This window comes from Galleria mellonella, unplaced genomic scaffold (genome assembly GCF_026898425.1).
Source record: "Galleria mellonella isolate WM207_F2 unplaced genomic scaffold, CSIRO_AGI_GalMel_v1 utg132, whole genome shotgun sequence".
Taxonomy (NCBI): domain Eukaryota; kingdom Metazoa; phylum Arthropoda; class Insecta; order Lepidoptera; family Pyralidae; genus Galleria; species Galleria mellonella.
This window is the reverse complement of record NW_026441989.1, coordinates 3,911,411-3,933,273: the sequence shown is the minus strand read 5'-3', so window position 1 is coordinate 3,933,273 and position 21,863 is coordinate 3,911,411. Positions and strand designations below refer to the sequence as shown.

General features: G+C 31.6%; 1 protein-coding gene and 1 long non-coding RNA gene across 4 annotated transcripts in view; one reads left to right on the top strand and one right to left on the bottom strand.

Moving 5' to 3' along the window:
* The window catches only part of LOC113518050 (major facilitator superfamily domain-containing protein 12-like), a 202,078-nt gene that overhangs the window by 131,344 nt on the left and 48,871 nt on the right, over nucleotides 1–21,863 (top strand). The window lies entirely within an intron of this gene.
* On the bottom strand, nucleotides 8,228–9,848 carry LOC128202506 (uncharacterized). 2 transcript variants are annotated; one of them, XR_008253819.1, is made up of 3 exons: nucleotides 9,567–9,848; nucleotides 8,843–9,224; nucleotides 8,228–8,739 (listed from the first exon to the last, which is right to left on the bottom strand). It is a non-coding gene; the product is annotated as an uncharacterized LOC128202506 (long non-coding RNA). The 2 variants fall into 2 exon arrangements; XR_008253818.1 differs by lacking the exon at nucleotides 9,567–9,848 and having other exon boundaries at nucleotides 8,843–9,530.

The following is a 21,863-nucleotide window of genomic DNA, read 5'->3' as shown; positions in this document are numbered from 1 at the left end:
AAAATGGCGAATGCCAATGGCAAAACTGTATTCTAATATATAAATAAATAAAAAAAGAAAACTGTATTCTAATATCTATTGAAGATATAAACGGAGGTACGGTTTACTAATATTATTAAATGACATTATAAAATGAAGTTACACTATACATACCTTCTCTTCTTGTCATATCCTTACTATTTATAAATGTGAAAGTGGTTTTTTTTATTTTGATGGGTGAAAATGGTATGGTAACCTAACTTGTCATATCCTTAGCCCATCATTTATAAATGATGAAAGTGAATTTTTTTTGTTATATTTACCTTATAACGCCTTAACCAATTATTATAAAATTGGTATATAAGTACTATATTCGATGGAGAAAGATATAGCCTACTTTTTACCTCGGTCTTTAAACAGTCAGCCATCGAGTCACGCGGACGAAGTCATGGGTAAAAGCTAGTATTTTATAAACTATTCAGATGTCAATGAACACATACATTAAGATAATAAAAAAACAATTTTGTGATTTCAAAGGATCGTACTGTCTCCCCTATAAGCCTGTAAGCATGGCTATTTTAGAAGTATTTGTAATAAAAACATACATATGCCATTATCATTACATCGACCCCACTGAATGTCTACATGCACTAAGACTATAACGCACCTTAATGAACGCAGGTTTTTCGTGTTAGTTCATGCATATAAATTAATAAATATTATTATGTATACAAATTCAAAGCGCAATCAATAGGCCTTTTGTTTTTTGTTCTTCGATTCCTAAATAAGACTAGGAAGTGCGCAGATATTCTTAAAAGGCTATGGCACAACCAGTTCGCCTTTTGTTTTTGGTAGTACCAGTAGTACTAAGTGCCATGCACACTAATGTTAGGTGTCCTAGGTAACCTTTAATCATAGATCCATATTTAGATGGCAGACTTCATGCTAAAAGCTTACGTGATGGGAATAGAAAAGAAATTTTATGTATGATTTATGTTTTATTTATAAAATCATCGTTGCATTCTATTTGTATATAGACGTTGTTCTCGGGATGAGGGCAAGGTGTTAAACATGATAAATGTTTCTTGAAACCTAAGACTCTATTATCTATCATAGATAACAGAGATAGTCGGAAACGCGAAAATGACACATTGTAGTTGCAGGGTTCCATAAGTTATGGTACCTAACCGATTTTCATCAGACAAACCGTACACTTGTTTGCCACCATAACTAATTCTAAGAACTATAAATTAGCGGTATTCTGCGGTTTCTTCCGCATGGATTAGTACGTAAAACGCTATATGTGCTAAATTAGTATAAAAACTACCTATCAAATTTCATTTAAATCCGTTTAGTAATTTTTGCTTGAAAGATTACCAAATATACATCTATCGTTTAAAAATTTTACATATATAATATTAATAAGATATGATTGTTCATATAATAAGATGTTATTTACCAATTCATGCCGCTTTCCTTAATTTAAAATGGATTCGACTATATCTTGGTACATATGAGTAGATTATATCCTTACTCAATATATGGAATACATTATATACTGATATAAAGTCAGTAACAGTATAAAAATGTGAACTTATAAAGTTTATTTAGTAGTAAAATTTATAGTTATAAGTAGTTTTATTTGTATTCTATATTTAAAGCAATTACAATAAAAATACCGACTACCTTATAACCAATTAATATCCTATTAATTATGACTCTGCAAGTAAGAGGTTATAAATTGGTCTATTATTAGTACACGGACTAGGTATAAGTAGTTTTATTTTGTTGTTGGCTAGTTGAAAACACCGTCCGGTGTTAAGTCCGCCAAATTTTATAGATATAATTACATTAAAATTGAATATTAATAGAATATAAATAGAATTTAAATGTGCATTAAAGTTTGAATAAATAAATAAAATATGCATAACTATCGATTCATATATAATTAAATAGTAGAAATTAAGTTTCACAGTAGCATCGATATAATAAAACCGTTAGATAAATGAGCTCAAAGTAAGAACTAAAGTATGAACCCTTTGTAGGGATCAGGCAGGGAGCCTCTTTTGTAGGTATGAAAAAATATCGATGAGTAGGCTTTTTATCACTAATAAATTCTCAAACATTTCATAGGATTAGGATAGGCCCATAAAGCCGGGTCTGGGACGATCTATCTATGTATATTTATTAATGAAATTTTACCACGTCCAACCTTCGCACTCGCTTTAACGTTGTTGTGGATGAAAATTTCAGTAGCAATTTGTAAGGAGATTCTGTATTTTGTTAATAATTAACCTATATCATAATTAGATATGTCTAATTATTTTCAGAATGAAGAGTCTTCAGGATCGGTGTGTACGCATGGGACGAGTTATGAAAGTATATAAATGAAGTAAGAGATGTATGTAAGAATTGTAGCATTTAATGTACCTATATTAACTATGCTATTTTGATATATTTGTGCAAACAAGTAAATAAAAGTGATTTAAAATAAAATATGGCATAAAGTTAAGCTGGCTGTCGGCTGGGCAACTATTGGGAAACTATGCTACATCCTCTTATTCAAAATATCTCAAAGTTTGAAGACGAAGGTCTTTAATCAGTGCGTGTTTCCAATAATTGCCTATGAAACCGAAATGTCACATCCTACATTTTGAATACATCCGTATGCAGAAGTGTAAGTTGCTCAACGGACTATGGAGAAGCTATGTTCAAAGTGGGCCGTCAAACTGACCGCCATAGTTCGAAGAATTAACAAACAGATGTGGCAATAGGCTATTCACATGGCTCGAAGAACCGACAACTGATGGGAACGAAAAGTTCGTAAAAGCAAATGCAGGACGATCTTACATTAGATGTAGCGATGACTCCACTGACTTCCTCAAATGCATTGCAGGGAGTCAGTGGATGCAATTGGTTCAGAACCGTTCCTTATGGTAGTCTATTTTTAGCAGTGGACAGTTAATGGCTAAAATGATGATGGTGATAATAAAGAGTTAATTCAAAACGCTAATCATATAAATGCAATACCATTTTATGTACAGAATAAATCAAATAAATTTTATGTATTTTTCAAATTTAGAAAATAAAATTAAACAACGTGAACAACAAAAAAAATACTATAAGGCACTAAATGATTAGTTGTGTTTGAAACATTGATTGCCTAGTGTTGGTTATAGACAAACTCTATTTCACATTTATAATATTAAGAAGGATTTTTCATCATTTAATATCATTAACAAGATTAATGGTACAAGGTCTGCGCCAGCGTCGCAAAATAAGAGAAAGTAAGGCAGGTCGTTATAGGTCAGTAGCATTAATCTTGCAAGACGCAAATCAACGTTCATCTCTGCAGTTGGAACCACTCAATCACCTTAAGTTTGACTAAATTGAAATATACGACATGAATAAGTGATGCTCTATGTAATAGTAAAAGTGGTATGTTTAGAAATTTACATACCTACACATATGAATCATGTACTATCGGCGTTGAATTGTAGAAACATTTATACCAATAAAAACACATGCAAACGCATTGGGTAAATATTATAATAAATATCTGTCACGCCCGCCTCCCAACATGTTAAATTTTATTATTATTGGTAACTGTGCCCATAGCTGTATGTATGTGTAAAGGCTGGGGAGGGGGTAGGGCATGCTCACTCCAGGATGCGAGCAGAACTGCTTACTATGCACAAAGACACGCCTGAGAGTAGATGCCATTTGCACATGATGTGCCTTTTATTATTTACCAATAAGTGTACCATTAAACAGCTACTATGCCGTAGAGGTTCTCTATTTATCGATTGTATGAAAATATTTCACTTTATAACACCCATATTCATATTACTAAAGGGAGACTTTGTACAAAATTCATCAGTTCGGGTACAGAAGTACTGAAATACGAATGGGCCGACAGAAGTCCCATTCGTGTTTTTGCCTTTGTCGTGAAACAGCTATGTTTTCATGACTATGTTTCGATTTAAAGAGTGGGATATATACATTAAATGAAATTACAGAGTACAGAGATATAACACTTTAATTCTCAGGAACGACAACGCATGAAGGATATCATGGCATATAGTATACTCTATTATGTCCATGATAATCATATAATCCATGTTTATAGGTGACGGTTACCACTTTCTCATTCTTCTTTTCGTTTCTCATTCTAAGTTAGGTAGATATTAAAAATAAAATATTAACAACTACATGTCTCTTTATAATATTATATTATATTATGTCATCTTTATAATAATACGAGCCAAATAAAAGGTCTTACACTCTTATCGATATAAATAGAAAAGATTCACCTACCCAAAACTGATATTCTTATCTCTGTGAACGCTTGAATGGCCCAGTTTCGTTGGCAAAGCACTTCACTCCGCAAACGACTTGACGCGACCTCATCGTTCCGGTCGCCTAAAGCTATAGGACATGAGCCCTTTTGAGAATGACTATAATGAGCCATATCGATGATATCGAAAACACATCAACGAAGTTCCAAACAACATTGGATGTTCTATCGGACCGCACTTCATTTATATATTTGATTTTATTAAATGTCTGAATTAAATACAATATATAATTATCGACATGAACCAAAAAATATTATTAATCTTGAAGCATTCCGTTGTATAGATATATGTAAAAATAGAAATCTATTTTAGGGTTCTAAACCAAAAGACAACAAGGAACCATTATAATACAATTTCACAAGTTCGTCTATCACAACACTATATTTTAATAGTTAAAATGTAGACTTTTTTTCTTTCTTACTAGACTAGCTATACATACAAGACCCATTTAGAAAGAATGAAAATAGGTATTGTCTATAATATCATATATCATTTAACTGTTTATAATTTAAACAAAAGAAGTAAAAATTGTAGTGTTGATTCATAATCCATGCATAATCATGTCTCGCAATTCAAATTCAATGTGCGATATAGTCATATCTTTGCTATTAATGTAGCAGAGATATATGACTGCCTCGGCTAAGCATTGTTGCATTCACCAGTACACATTATGCAAAATAAATAGCTTCTAACGTAAATAATGTTTGCGGTAATTATAACATTACCATGGTAAATGTTCCCTGACTATTTAATATGCCTTGATACCAACAATACCAACATACTCCTGTTTATACTACAAGCGGAATAGCATAATTTATCTTGCGGTTACCTAAGGACAAGTTGAACACAATGCAACCTGCTAATCCTGTATAGAGGATAACAAATTCACAACATGCGACAGTGGCGAGATTGCCACCAGACACGCCACCGAGGAAATGCGAAAAGTTACAAACTTGGACGTATCCGAAAACGGTTGCCAGCATCTGTCTTGTGGATGTGCCAAATTAAAAAAAGAGTAGATTATAATATACGAGTAGATTTTGTTGATACTGGAAAGAGTAAGCACTTGTTCGAATTTTAAATATGGCGAAACCGAACAGGATATATTTAACAATATCCATATTAATATTATATAGACGAAAGATTTGATTGTTTGATAGTAATGGATAAACCCAAAAATTACTCTACCGATTTGTAAATTCTATCACTTATAGAAATATACATTACCAGCAAGTAATATAGGCTATATATTTTATGTATTTTCAAAAACTATGTACCCATGCGACACCGGGCCGTAACACTAGTCATATATACAATTAATTAAAACCTCGTGAAAACAATACAAGCTTATAAAAATATAATATAGGTAACATTACTCGCAGCATTTATTAAGAATGAATTAATTATGCAGTTAATATATAAATAAAGTTGTTTACGATCAAAATTGTTATAAGTTGTTGCTATTTTGCATGGTCCTAAATACGAGTAAATTCTTTGAATAATAACAAAACATAAAATTAAATCCTACTTGTTTCGAAATGGTTTCAGTCACGCAATAATTATTGGAATATACTTTTCGTATTTAATGATTCTCCTAAATTCTTTATAACCTCTAAACTACATACATATAGCGACTTGATTTTTAATATCTTCGCTAAATCAGGATCGATTTTTATAATTTTTTTTAGCAAACGAGAGGGTTTTGTGTTGATTCCATACTAATTTTATCATTATTGAAACCATTGATATTTGTAGTATTATTTCTGTTTTAAATAATAAGTAAATAGGTATTATTTATTGTGACTACAGTTGCTGTTATTAGTATAAATGAATAGAGAAATTTTCTCTTTAATTTAGCTATTTTCTGTGGCTTTGTTGTAGCATTTGTGGTCAATAAACATTAACCTACTTACTTATTTCTTAAAATTGCAAAAATGTTTTTCGTGATATTAGAGACAGAAAATCTTGTGAATAAATAAATAGATTACGCACTCATTAAACGGGATACTAAAAAAGCTTAGTCTTCTCTTCGTTCCTATTCTTATTTTGCAGCCTACATCTACATACAAATTGTGCAAGACCTATTTAAGCTAATTCCGTCAACGCCCGTGTATAATTCTTCCATTACATTTGTCCCGAAAGATAAAGTGCGTTTAATTCCATAGAACGCGTCTGTTGCATGTTTTATCACATCTTGTAAACACTTCACACCCCGCAATCTGAAATTCTCAAGTATGTAGATAAGTAAATACATAACTCAAGTTAACGACATTACTAAGTACAATGTAAGTGGCATGCTATTATTAAACCTGTATCAGGTAACTTAAAATTTAAATCTATATTAGGTAGTCTTAGTATTCTCGTTATCCCCTTCTTTACAAATCACTACAAAAAAGGAGGCACTGGATTTGACATTCACATCTGTACGTCTTCTATGCCGTTATTGATGATTATTTTTCCAATTGATGGAGTTTGCTTTCATTATGTAACCATATAAACCTCGCCAATATTAAACTCGGTTTGAAGTCAGGCGGAGGAAAAAAATCTTAAATAATAGGTTATTTTAATTTTTTTTATCGACTGTAGTCCAAAATATCTGTTTAAAAAGTATTTTATACATCAGCTAATTAAAAAAACCTATTTTATTTTATAGGTAAACAATGTCTCCTTTGTTATTACCATTACAAATGTATATGTAAGCTTATTTCACGTTAAAAAATTACAGCCACCGAATAAAGAGGAAAAGAAATATTTAAGGGCTTAACAGCTCTTACGGCGAAGCTATTCTAAAGTATCTTATTAAAAGTAATGTTCTATAGAAAATGGGATTTGGAATACGACCTTTTTTTCATTCATTAAACTCAAAATAGAAATATTTTTCAAATACTACTGAGCCTATTAAAATATGTAATAAACCAGCATTAATATCCCTCACACGAAACATAAGTAGTTTTATAACTCAAACTTCGGATATGTTATATCGTTTTTTTCTGACTGATGTATAATTAGATACAAGTAGCTGCCGTTATATAAGTTTCGACTATTAACTGTAACTTGTATGTTACGGGGACAACCTATAATCTAAAATATAACTGTATTACATGAATAAAGCAAAAGTCATTATTACGTGACAGACAGTTGTAATAAGCAACGTCATATTGCTGTAAACATGTACCAAAGTAATCACATAATAGGGTTTATTATAAGCATTATGATCAGTGAAAGTATTAAAGTTACTGTGTAAAAGTATAATTTATATATATGTTGACCCATTATTGTTATATTTTATCGTTATCCGCACAAGGATTTTAGTTTAAAATGATTTCAGATCATTTTGCTATTTGTCTTTCTTTTTATAAATAAAAAATATAAGTACTTATTGTTTTACTATTACATAAACTATGTGATATTTGTGTATTGTATTGTTAATGTTTATGATAAATTTCCTACTTACTACATTTGGAGAAAACAATAAAAAGTATCTATCTGTCCGTGTATTGTGGAATCATCTGATAAATATGCCTATTTAATATGACTATTGAACAAAGGTTTAAACCTGTTTTAAACTGTATTTGCAATAAACATGCGTATAGGATATTTTGCAAGTCAACTGATTATGAAACTAACTCGTTACTTAGTTAAGCAAAATTATATTATTAGTATATAATAACTCATTAAAATCTTTGTAGGTCAAAATAAGAAAAGTAAATAGGCAACGAGTAAAATAATATTCTATTCCTTGTTAAGTTGTCAAAATATCATGACGTAATCGATTCTAAAAATATTGCCATCAAAAATTAAAAGTATGATAATTAATTATGGTTACATTTTAGATCATTTGAAGAAACTAGAACATGCCATGTGGTACGGATAAAATGATAGTCAATCTGTATATATCATCCGTCTATATTTAGCATCTGTTACACCAGTAAGATTTAAATTAGATTACTTACACACTGTGATGGAGCAATGCTTATTGTATTTTGTTGGATCTGTATTCCTGAATAGCATAGTAGCAAGGCACAATAGCACAATATCATGAAATATTATGCCTGGTTAATAAAATATGTGACGCATAATGTTAATAATGGAGACCAGCCGCTCCATTGCTAGTAATACAACCTAACAAATGAACCGCGTTGTGATTTCTCTGAAAATCATCAACTTAATTCCTAGTAAAGACGCCATAAAGGACCAACAGACCTGTATTCATGTTCAGCTATAACAACCTTTCCGTTATGTTGGATGAATGGAATTATTTATTCCTAATTCTGTGGTGCCCGTCTGTGAGAAATCCCAGCCTTGGTATGGAGCCTCTTGTAGAACAGCATCTCGTTTGAAACAGGAGTGCTTCCTAGCCTGGGCTAAAGATTTGGAGTCGCGAGATCCAAATACCAGTGTCCTTAAAAATAAATACAATTCTGCCTCTAGGTTTTCCAAAAAAGTTATAGCCACAGCGAAGTCAGAGCATATTAGTAGAATAAGCAAGAGGTTAGCTAGTTTACCTTCGGGATCTCGAGCTTTCCGGTCTCTTGCCAAAGCTGCACAAGGGAATTTCTGTTAGTCATCTTTTCCATCATTGCGCAGCGAGGATAACTCGTTGGCTCTGTGCGTCAAAGAAAAGGCCGAACTCCTTGGATCCCTCTTTGCGTCAATCCCGCGTTGTAAGATCTCTATGCTTGATATTAAATTCACGCAAAGCTCAGTGCGTAGAGCACTTCTTTCCCTTGAAATCCATAAGTCGAGTGGACCCAATGGTATTCCTCCAATTGTGCTTAGGAGGTGTACGCCAGAGTTGGCTTCCGGTTCTTACGCGTCTTTTTCGGCTCTGTTACTCATCAGGTATAGTCCCAAAGTTTTGGACGACTGTCCTGGTATATCCGATTCCTAAAAAGGGAGATGATCTTATGGTTTATTTAACACACCGATGGGCAGTGGCACTCAAGAATAAGGGAGAGGCCTTAACTGTTAGTCTGGATATTGCGAAAGCCTTTGATCCGATATCGCACAAAACGCTGCTCTTGAAACTACCCTCGTTTGGGTTGCCTGCGAGATTGTACAGTTTGGACGCCAGTTTTCTCAAGAAACGTAAAGTTCTGTACTATCTCCGACCCTGTTTCTTCTGCATATCAATGATATGTTACAGATTAGTAATATTCATTGCTATGGGAATGACAGTACAGGAGATGCATTATATACCGGTTATGCAAAGATTTCGCGGGCACATACCGATGAGTGCCAGAACATACTTGTGTCTGAAATAGAAACTTCACTCGATAAGTTTCGATTTGGGGTAAAAACAATCTTGTACAATTCAACCCTAAAAAGACACAAGTCTGCGCGTTAACTGCAAAAAAGGCGCAGTTTGTCGTATCTCCTCACTTTCAGGGCATTTCCCTTGATAATAAGTCGAGTCTAAGGGTTCTTGGCGTTGATATATCTAGCGACGTCCAGTTTTGGGTGATCATCAGTGGCGGTAGTCACTTACCATCAGGTGAGCCGCATGCTCCGTTGCCGTCTGTGTTGTAAAAAAAAAATTATTATAATCTACTAAAAATACTACACGTTTATTAACAGTATTATAAAATCAAAACTCTGCAAAAATTCTAAACTTAGGGCTTAATAGGATATTTATTTTACCAGAATCTATTAATTTCCTATACTACTAGACATAGGAAATTTGTTTTCATAAAAGAAGGATATTAGCCTATTACCAAGCTGTCTTGGTAGCGGATTTTATTTAATGTTTTCCTTATTTTGCACTGATGTATGGATGGTTGATTCCCTTTGGCACCTTTTATAATATCGTGATAAAAATAAATATTAACACATTGTATTGTGACTTCTTCACAATACAATAGATCTACTTAGATGCATATGATATCAAAAATATTTGCAGTATATAATGGCAAATAAATTGACAACCCACCTGATGTAAAGTAGTAATTGTCCTGTTAGTGGAGAGGGGGTTTTTAATATATACAGAAAGTATCGGACCCATTTCTGGCAATATACCCTTTTTGATCACCGTGGAGGTTAATCGGTCCCCACTAGAAGTCATTATAGTCATGTCTTGATAAACTTATCACATGCTTTCAACAGGAGGGAGAAGGAATTGTTAGTAATAGGGATAAGTAACTTCATTGCTAGTAATATATCTTATTAGGTCAACCTCTTTGTGGTGCTCCCTGGAAACCATTGTATTCAGTTACAAATGAATTTAACACGTTGGGTTAATTGACATTCTTTTTCAACCTCACGTATCATTATTCTTCATTGGTGCCCAGCCAGCGTATACCGTTAGTGCATGCGGAGTAACAATTTCATTATTATCTATTTAAAAAAAAACCTGCTTTAATCCTTATTTTAAATCCCACTCTAGTGCACCCTCAGCGTATATCAATAACGCAGATGGGATTACCATTATATTATTATTCACAAATTTTCTTTTTAAAATTTTTAAATAAGGAAGATCTGAAGTGTGATGTGATATAGAGAGTTGCTATTTTCGTTTCACTTTCTGTTATGTTATATTATGTGAGGTTAATATACTTTCTACATCATAAGCGTAAAGCTTTAAATTTCAATAGAAGAATGGTCATGGTGATTTCTATGAACAATTAACCCGGATCAGCACTTACATTTTCAAAACTCCCACGTCCTCGAAAGTTTACCTTTGAACGTTTAGTTTAATTGTCATTCAAAAGCATTAATACCAAAATTGGTGGATTTAGTGAGGTTCAACTAGACACAGCGTGATATAAACGCTTAACGGGATTTCCATAACTCTTTCATCTTAGTACCCAACTATATCTTAGTTGGGTACTAAGATGAAAGAGCTGTAATGTTTTTAAGCCTTGTGTATATATACATATCATACCATAATGAGGAATAGTAATAGCCTATTCATCATCATTATCTCGACCATTATCTGTTTACTACTGAACATAGGCCACCCCCATAGACTGCTGCTATAAGGAACATCTGCTATAAGGACTACTATAAGGAATATCTAGTGAGAAAGTCGTCCTACACTGCATTTGTCCATTCCGGGTCACTACTCAAAAACCTTTTTTCTAATAGCCTAATATTATATAATAACTAGCGGACTCGTCAAACGTTGTTTTACCATATACATTATTTGTAGAATATATTTTTTAGTTCAATAAAAAAAAAACTAACACAATAAATGTGTGGGGATATAATTACAATTGAAAGAGGAATTTGTAAAGTGTTGCAAACAATTAAAGTATACCTTATTTAAGCCACGCGATTGGCAAGTGCGCGTTCAGAGTTCTCGCCACCCATAAAGTAAATTTGTAAAAAATTATGAAATTCGTTTGGCATTAGCAGAAATGATCTCACTTTGTGATAAACATAGTCTTTGATTTTGAACGTGGAATTAAATTTTTGACCGTTTACAGCAATACTTTGAATGATTTATAGTACACCGAAACATGTTATTTGGAAACATGAATTGAATGTGCGAATTGACTTTAGGAATAGGGTAGATTCTGGATCCGTACCGATAAGTAAACCGTGAAATGGTTCAGGTTGTGTTTCAATTTCCGTTAGTTGTACTGTTCCTGATGATCAACACATCCCGAGGGACTCATTTTTAAATATAAATACATGACAATGCATACCTTGTCCAAAGTACCAATGACTTAATAGCAACTTAAAAATAATAATAAATTAACTATGAGAATAAAAATTAACATGAGAGTTGCACTGAAAAGTTAAAATGATATGATGACGTATAACAGTCACTGCTACAATCGAGACACAAATAAAATAAAAAAAATGGTTCTCATGCTTACTCCGTTATGTTTTTTTTTATACAACTTAGAATGACAAACAAGCTGACGGCCCACCTGATGGAAAGTGGTAACCGTCGCCATAGAAATGAGCAGTACCATGGACATAACAGAGTATACTATTTCGCCCATGAAACTCCCTTAACGTTGCCATTCTTGAGGACTCAGGTGTTATTCCTCTGTACCCTATAAATTCACGACATATCCCACCCTTTAAACCGAAACACAGCCATGCAAACACAACTGCTTTACGGTTGAAACACGAATGGGACAGAGGTACCCAAGCAAACGACTTTTGTACAAAGTCTCCCTCTGGTCTGTAACTGATCGATTGGTAGTTGATCAGTTATCAACCGGTGAGAGTTGACGATTAATTTGAAAAAAAAAAAGATATAATTAAAGCAAATTGTAATTATATACCATACATGAAAATTTATCGTACTACAATTATTATATTCGATTGTCATCTTACAACCCTATCGCAAAATATAAAAATCGCGATTAAAAACAGGGGTTAATCGTAAAAGGGTAAAAATTTGTAGTTGTAATAAAATAAAGTTTAATAAGAAAGAAGATCATAATAAAATAAAAATAAAAAAAAATTGACAAAAAATTAAAAATATATATTTAGGGGTGGGTCGCCCTTATCATTGAAGGGTATGAAAAATAGATGTTGGCCGATTCTCAGTTCTACCCAATATGCATACAAAATTTCATAAAAATCGGTTAAGCCGTTTCGGAGGAGTTTGGTAATAAACACCTCGACTCGAGAATTTTATATATTAGAGATAGAGTGTGATTTATTTATATATTTTTCATTTATTAGTTTACCAACAATTCATAATTACATACATAAAAATCAGTTCCTAATCAGATCAGTTCATAATTACATAAATAAAAAACGACGTGTGTAGATTTATAAATTAACTGTAGATAAATATCATTTTTTATTACAATACAATATTTGAATAATTAACTTAAATACATAGGTATTTAAGTTAATTATTCAAATATTGTACTATTATACTTTGATAATAAATACCTAAGTATAGACTTAGGTATTCATTATCAAAGTATAGTATCCATAGTACCAATATAATTTATTAGATATAATCAATGTCAACAGTGGTTAGGGCGTGACAGGTATGTAGGTAAGACATATAAGTGCGAACAAAACATTAAATATATTTTGTTCTACTTTAGAAATGTAATGATAATAAGGTAATCCTAGTTCCCTATCAATCTATTCCGTATGAGGCTAATTAAGAGGTAATTTGCTAGGTATGAAAAATGAAGAATATGTGATTAATCGTTCATAAAGTGTGAGTATACTTAACTTTTAGGGGTTTTTTCGTATTTTGTAAATAAAGTTGATTTTTTCTTATATGACAAACTTTATTTTATGAGTAATTACAGGATACTATATTATAATTCTTAATTCTAATCTTTATAATCCCTTTTGGTATGGCACAAAATCAATGTCGAGTGACACTCGACATTGGAGTGGAAAGGGTTAACAAAGCCGCGGAAATTAGCTAGTCTTACATATAATTTTCATGTAGCAACAGTATGTAGATACTAGGTACGTTATTAATTAGGTCAGAAAGATAAAATTAGTTCAATCTCTGACATCTTACGTTTTATACGGATAACGGTTATCATTTTCTATTAAGTCTACTATGAACTTTTTGCCATTCTTTAGATATAAAAAATTGGATGTAATCGTAGTACAGTTAGGATAAAAATAGTTCTATAAAAAGTCTTATACTACTAACATCCACGCTTCTCAAAACATAATACTCACTTCATCTATGCCATTGGCATTGTTGTTTACTTTTTTCGCAAGATTCACTACGTATTCATTTCATCTTCAATATTGACTATTAGGTAGGGCAAAATAGAGTTATTTTTTTTTACACCACCCGCGGTCTCGCTTCATCTCATTCGCTGTATATAGCTGGGATAGTGTAAAGAGAGTCGTAAAAATCTCGATAAAAAAGGTTTTATAGAGTTCACACTTCGTCGATTAGGTACAGATTCATTTGATAATTTTCAACGATTATTGTATTGTAACAAATATACGATTCTAACAATCCTTAACTTTCCAAATAAACTGGGTCTAGTAAAACATTTGAGAGCAATAAAACCCATTAAAGATAATTTATATTAGCCATTTCAGAAGATAATTCGCCCATGGATGCTCCCGAAGGCACCCCGAGTCACGAAGTGGTCGCGAGCGGCTAAGCGGCTCCAGGGAGTAAGAGGGAACGGCTAACCTTATTACAACGGATACGACGCCGGTTAGATTTTGCAAGCTAGCAATGGCTTGGTAATTCATTATCTAGAAACGGCGGCCGCAGCGCGACCGATCATTTGTGCGGCTCTCGGCGCTCGGTCGTGATTACGGGAACGCTCAATGGGAACCTATTTCCTCTCATGCACACTCATTGAACGCCACTTTCTAAACGTGTTATCACGCCAATGCATCACTTATATAAATAGTGCTTCCCTTGCAATTGCCAGTGGTCTTTTATCGGACGCCTTTAGATATAAGTAGTTTTAATACCCATTGCTCGACATTATAATAGTAACTATTCGAGTATTAATTAAACTAATTGTAAAAAATCCGCTAATATTATTATATACTGATTACTGAAAATTTATCGAGAGGTATCAAGTTAATAGTATTCATTGTCACAGTTTAACTGGTAACTAATAACTATAAACTATTTTTTTTTCTGTTTCTATATTATAAAAGTAGTGTTAGAAGACCACAGATTAATAATACTTGTGTTTTGATTGAGATATATACTTTTTTACTACGTCAAATATAATTCATTATCACAAAAATTTTTTTACTATTTGCTTATTTACTGCACTTTTATTATTTGACATTAATTATTTTTATTATTATATCTCTGGATAAACTACAATATAATATTGTTACTTTAAGTTTAATTTAGTTGATTGTATGTATCAACAATGTCATGTGCATTAGTTAAATCTTGTTTTTATTTCAATGGACAAATAGGAAAGAGAAGAACAAATGAAGACAAAGTACTGGGACCACATACAACAGGCAAAAGAAACGACAATGGGCAAAGACATAAACTTTCATAAAACAACCTAAGAATCATGAACAGCTACTACAAAAGGAATTTAAATAGAAAATGGACATGGGTGTATATGGTAAAATAAGAAATGAAATAGATTATATCATATATTTTGTTCTTAAACATAAATATTGTCAACCAATTTAACTACAACACAAAAATCTACTTAGAGGACAATTATATACACGAGAACCAAAATCATTAATTATCTACAATACAAAAACGAGTGTGTACCAATCCCGGATAATATTCTATCTTTACACACTAATTTAGAAAAATAGACAATCTTAAAGAAGTCCAAGAAAAATATTTAGAGAAGGAATTAAGAGAAATTGAAAGTAAATGAGAACAATAAGAAAGGAAAAAGACAAATTAGGTTCAGAAGCAAGGAAGTTAATCATGCAAAGAAAACCCTTATTTAAAGACAGAAAAAATAATAGAAAAGAAATAACAATTCTGAGCAAAGAAATAAACCTGCAAATACGAAAACACAGAGAGAGATTTAAGAACTAAACAATGAGTTATTATATAGAAAAATCAGGCGGAATTAAGAAAGCGGAGATCGAATTAAGAGACAATTTAACTTGGATAGATAACATGAAACACCACAGAAACAAAAAATAAATATATTTGAAATATTAGAAGTAGCAACGGAATATTATCGCGAATATACAATGATAATAAGGTAATCCAACCAGTTAATAAACTCTAAAACTGTAGAGGATGTGAATACTACAAGATGAAGTCAATAAGGCTATCAAATCACAGAAGAAAGGAAAAACGCCTGAGAAGATTTAATATCTAATGAATTAATCGTTCATCCAAAGTAACGTTAAACACTATCACAGAGATATTTAACGAAATTTTGCGCACAGAATATATACCTCATCATGGACTACATCAATTATTATATTTACTACACAAAAAAGGAAGAAAGATGATTATAACCAATTACAGACCCATCAGCTTGATGTCCAATCTGTACAAAATATTTTCAAAAATACTGTTAGATCGTTTAACAAAGACTTTGGATGAAAACCAACCTAAAGAACAAGCAGGTTTTCGTAGTGAGTTCTTATATATAATCATATTCACACTATAAAACAAGTAATCCAGAAATGCAGTGAATATAATATTACCTTTTACCTTGCGTTCGTAGATTATAATAAAATTAGTTCCTTAATCACATAAAAATTTGGGAAGCTCTAGAAACACAAGGAGTGGAGAAAAAGTATATTAAGTCTACTATGAACTTTTCATCAATATATATAAGAACATGAAAGTAAAAATAAGGACAGAAAGAGATGGAGAATCTTTTCCGATAAAAATAGTTCTATAAAAAGTCCTTTGTCACCCAAACTATTCTCAGCTGTTCTCGAACACGTGTTTAGATGCCTGGACTGGGAAAACTATGGTTTGATTATCAACGGTGTGCGATTAAACTTTTTTGCAGATGATCTAATATTGATTTCATCTTTACAAAATGTTAGACCAACTGGTGCATGAAAGTGATAAAGTAGGGCTATCAATTTTTTTTTTACACTACGAAAACCAAAATAATGTCAAATTCGGAAAGCTTCCCTCATAACGGTTAACGGTAAAACAGTGGAATATGTTTAAAGACACATATCTCGGTCAAATATCTCCAAAAGACCTAACAACAAAAGAAATTAACAACAGAGTTACGCTGGGATGTAAAAGTTACTGGTCTCTTAATGATGTAATGAAATACCCTCTCATACAACTGAAAGCGAAGAGCAATATATTTAATTCTTGTATTTTGCCTGTTATGACAATGGATGCCAAACCTGGAGCTTAACTAATCATAACATACATAAGTTAGAAACTTGCCAACACAGTATAACGAAGTATACTGAACATCAAATTAAAAGATAAAGTAAAACTGGACACTATAAGGAAGAAAACTGAATTCACGGATGTTACTTACTGTATCAAGAAACTAAAATGGAGGTGGGCAGGACATATAGTTAGAATAAATAAAGAAAAATGGTCTAAGGATATTACAACGGTGTCCGAGACAATATAAGATTTTGAAAAAAGGGAGACAGCGTCGTAGATGGGAAGACGATATCAAAAAAATAGCGGGACACACCTGGAAAAGACAAGCGCAGAATCGCATTCAGTGGCGAACTCTCGGGGAGGCCTATGCTGACAGCAAGACAATCTTCACGTACCGGTGTCAAACAAATAACTAAATTATATAAATACATTGTAAGATTGTTAATAAAGGCTATTATTATTATTATTTACATTGAATTGCTTATTTCTCAGCTTTTAGCGCTGGTAATTATACTACACTTACGGGTACGTAACCAAGTAAGTGCAGTGTGTATGTTTGAATGGAAGGTTATGTTTGTGTATGTCGGGTGGCTACTTCATCCTCATCTATATCTAAATAATTTTCTAACTATTCTGCAAGTATTTAATATAACAGCCTTTTGTAGGGAGATGTAGAGATTTTTTCGTAGACCTATTTGTTTTAGACTATGGTGTAAATGGTTGGGAATGACACCTGTAGATGAAAGGACTATCGGTACTATGTAAACTTTTTCCTGTTTCCAGATTCTTGTGATTTCATCTTTAAGTTCAGCGTATTTGTTAATCTTCTCAGCTATTGTTTTTTGGAGACTGTGTGTATTGGGAATAACTATATCAATAAGGTAAGTTATTTTATTTATTTTGTCTTGTAGGGTAATATCCGGTCTATTATAATGGATGGTCCTGTCGGTAAGTATGGCTCGATCATAATATACTTTACATGTTAAATTTTCCAGCACGGTTTGTGGGGTATATTTATAATATGGAGTGTATATGTCTTCAATAAGCTTGTGTTTCTGTGCTAGGATTTGGTGAATGATGTTGACTATCTGATTATGTCGGTGTGTGTAATCAGTTTGTGTAAGACTTACACATGCCCCTGTTATATGTTGAATTGTTTCAGGCTGAATATGGCATTTGCGATACTTATCATTAGATATGGTTGGATCTTTAATAATTATTATTATTATTATTATATTTTTATTATTATATCTCTGGATAAACTACTATAATATTGTTACTTTAAGTTTAATTTAGTTGATTGTATGTATCAACAATGTCATGTGCATTAGTTAAATCTTGTTTTTATTTGGTTGAAACCTGTAATTGGTTTTTGTCTTTCCTGTTGTTTTTTTAATATGAAATTTATTAGCTGTTGGTTTTTCTTTAATAAAAAATATATCCTATGCCGTAAAAAAGAATTCCAAGCATAAAAACCGACTATGAAGAGTTAAATTAGGTGATATTATAACTACTACTCATAGTCAGTAACATGGGTAGGTAAAACGAACAAAGGTTCTCACTAACAGAGCGGATGTCAGGGGATGAAAAACGCAGTCGCGACGCTACAGAGCGGGGAAGGCGGTGGTCCGTGTCAATGCAACTGATTGCAGGCTGCACCGCGCACTGAATCAGCCCGCACACACAATGTGTCATTTGCACACATGTGTACAGTTGTGCAGTTTTTCATAGCTGAATATTATTATGTAGAGACGGGTTTCATTTGAACAATTGTTCATTTATTACTACTACTAGTACTAGTAATTTTTACCCATAACTTGTTTTGTGTGGTTAGGATACATGGATTGACCGAGATAAAAAGTAGCTCCCCTCCTCCTTACGACTCCAAGAGGTAACAAACGCACATAAATAAACAATTATGGTGTACTTTAATCTCTGATGGAGTAGTTAAACGCATTAGTCAACAATTATTAGTAAAATAATAATATTGATAATAATAATAATTATTATTAAAGGTACATACTTTTAATTTCTCTGCTAATAATATTGATTGATTCGATAGTGATAGATGATTCAAATAATATTATTTTGTACTTATTTCCGTACAAATCCAAGAGTATGGAAAATTACAAAGATGGGAAATTATTAGTAGATATGTATTGTAACAATAATTAAAACTATTGTAGTTGATCTCAGTAGTGATAGTGTAATAACATGTTTTATGACCTACTCCGTGTCATCTACAAGACGACACGTATTCTGAGGAACAAAAAAAAAATGGAATCATGGCCATTTAGATATTTATAATAAACAAACTTTCCTACCAAGTACCTAATTTTAACTAATATTTGTATATAAAAAAGGCAATTTTATATTATACTACTTTTATAAAGCAACTCTATATAGGGATGGGAATAAATCGCAACAATGCATCGCAGACAGGAGCGATGGGTTGCTTATTGTTGGTTATATCAATTCAATTGATTGCTTAATCAATTCTCACACAATATATAATTATTTGTTTACTGTATTGAAAATTATGATAAAATTATTTATTGTTAAAGATCATTGAAAAGGAAATTATTTTGTCACTTATTATAAACTCAAAATCGCTATGTATACGCAAAGTATATGTATTTAAACCCGGTTTTAATATAATTAAGAATTTATTTAAAATTGAATAAATATATTATTAAATAATGAGTTTAATTTATATTTACTGGTTAAAAATTTAGATTTATATTGATTTTAATAGATAGATACAACACAGAATGATAGTCAAACTTCACCTAAAAATATTTTATTTGTCAAAAAAATTTTTTAATAATTTAACGCAGCATAATTTTGCAAAAAATAATTCAAATACACATTAAATGGACGTGTAAAAAGGAAATTAATTATAGTTGGTTAATTCTTTGCAATGATGGTATGTTTGTAATTGATTGGAATCACGCGCTAGTTAATTCCGCATAGGATTTGCATACTTTTTTACAGCATGAATGAGCATGCGGCTCTGCTGTATGCTCGTTCATGTTGCTGCAAACTGTATAATTAGGTAATCATACCGCAGTTTTAGATAAATAGAAATTTTGTATGTTGCCGGCCTTTTAAGAAGGAATATGCTCTTTTCTTGAAGATTTCAATATCGTATCTGTTTGTAAATAGTCCCATTGGGAGTTGGTTCCATACTTTCTACGTACAAGTGTGGAAGAATATGTCGAAAGAAATCATAATCCAATAAAAAGAAAAATAAAATATAGTCGCTACTATAATTCTTAATGAGCTAGTCAAATGCATTTGTTCATTGTTGCCTTTCCTTTGAACATAATTTTAGACACGTCGACATTTTGCCACCAAATTTCGGCAGGAGATGATACATTTATTCTGTCGCTTAAACATATAATTTTCATTACATTCCAGATAACTTACAAATCTTCTGTTAATACAAAAGATTATTCCATTATAATTGGAATAATGGAAATGTATTTCATTATTAGATTGTGAAACGCCGCGCCCAACTGGGACTTAATACTTGTTAATATACCTATTTGATCAAGAGACAAATTAGAATTTTAACCCACTGTTGACACAGCCGAGACCCATTTGTACTTGAAATTAATGAGCGTTTCATCGGAAAACTTCAAGCTGCCAAGTGCTTTTATCTTAAGCATTATTGGAAGCCTTCCTGCGGAAATTAAATGTAATAAAAGTATTGATGAATTTCAAATATTTACTTCTGGATAATGTTATTTATAAAATAACAAATCGTAAAAATTTTACAGTTACTAAGTTGCAAACTCTGTATAGTGAAGAAGTTTTCAAAAGGATTTTGTTTGCCAAAAATCGTGGCAAAAATAATAATAATCTCACTAGTCTTATCTTAAAACTAATAAAATACACAGGCGATTTAAAATGTTTGAATTTAGAATTCTAAATATTTTTTTAAGTAGTAGTAAATTTCATTACAAACAAATTTTACTTCACAAAGAAAGACAACAAAATACACAAAACTACTATGAATCTATTATGTAAATAAACTATTGTTTGCAAACAATATTTTAATATAAAAATCGCTACATAAAAGTACAAATAAAAGGAAAATAATTTTTCTTTTGGAAATTGCTTAAAATATATATTATTACGTACATTCTATTTATTATCTTCCTATAAGGATACTTATACACGTATAAAATAACCCTGAAAGGGTCCAATGTCCATCCAATTTATATATAATTTATAGTACATACCTACTTAGATTAGTAAATTTAAATAATAATACCAATTCTTTATATATCTATACATCATCGTCTCAGCCATTATCTGTCCACTGGTGAACATAGGCCTCCTCATAGACATGCCATAAGGAACGGTCCTGAGCCACCAATATCTATATATATATATATATATATATATATATATATATATATATATATATATATATATATATATATATATATATATATATATATATATATATATATATATATATATATATATATATATATATATATATATATATATATATATTAGATTACATAATTAATGTTGCTCATATCTAACGCCAACGTCAAGAGATTCTATTTTTGATGCAGTATTTTGTACAAGAGCTACATTGAAGCTTTACCATCTGCTCCACTTGAGACCATCTGGTTGTACCAATAGTATTTGATTAGAAAATATACTTCAATTTTTTTTATAGAACTATGACTATATTACATAATGATATGCGAAATGCTAAAATGTATGTTCACCTTGTAATGTATATTTAGGTTGATATGTACTAGACCTTAATTATA